General features: G+C 39.0%; 1 protein-coding gene across 2 annotated transcripts in view; it reads right to left on the bottom strand.

Moving 5' to 3' along the window:
- The window catches only part of cpt1a2b (carnitine palmitoyltransferase 1A2b), a 33,292-nt gene that overhangs the window by 6,549 nt on the left and 26,220 nt on the right, over positions 1–523 (bottom strand). The gene's annotated exons all lie outside the window — the stretch shown is intronic.

Genomic DNA, 523 nt, shown 5'->3' with positions numbered 1-523 from the left:
AAATGCGGGAAACTATTAATTGGTTATTCTACAATTAATTGTATTACAAATTATACTACGACTGGAAAATACTGTAAATTGCTAAACTGTTCGGCGTGATGACGTTGAATGTCTCCGACAGCGTCTGTAGTCCCATTTAGCAACTTGTTAGCAACTGTCTTTTTTAAGAAGCGTAACAGTTTAAAAAAATCACGAGTGGGGTGTTACTGGTGTGTTTTATGTCGTAGAATAAAACGTGAAAGTATCTTGAGCCTGTGTGAACCACTGACCTTATTTTAGGGATTTAACCAAAATCCCATTCAAAAAACCCACTGACTCTGGGACGATGTAACCGGAAGTGCTAAAATGCTAACTCGCTTCTGCGTTTTTGCCTACAAAGTGACATCATAGTTCCACCACTCTATTAGCGAGTGCACAACGTGCGTACACTTTGCTTATTAAACATTTTTAAAAATGAAAAATTACATTCCGCCATGTAAATAGCGAATCCGCCATGGCGCGAGCGCAACTGGCTTTTAAAGGG

Source organism: Sinocyclocheilus rhinocerous, unplaced genomic scaffold, assembly GCF_001515625.1.
Source record: "Sinocyclocheilus rhinocerous isolate Xijiao unplaced genomic scaffold, SAMN03320098_v1.1 scaffold549, whole genome shotgun sequence".
In the NCBI taxonomy this organism is placed as follows: domain Eukaryota; kingdom Metazoa; phylum Chordata; class Actinopteri; order Cypriniformes; family Cyprinidae; genus Sinocyclocheilus; species Sinocyclocheilus rhinocerous.
Note: the sequence above shows the minus strand (reverse complement) of the source record. Positions and strands in the feature narration are given on the sequence as shown.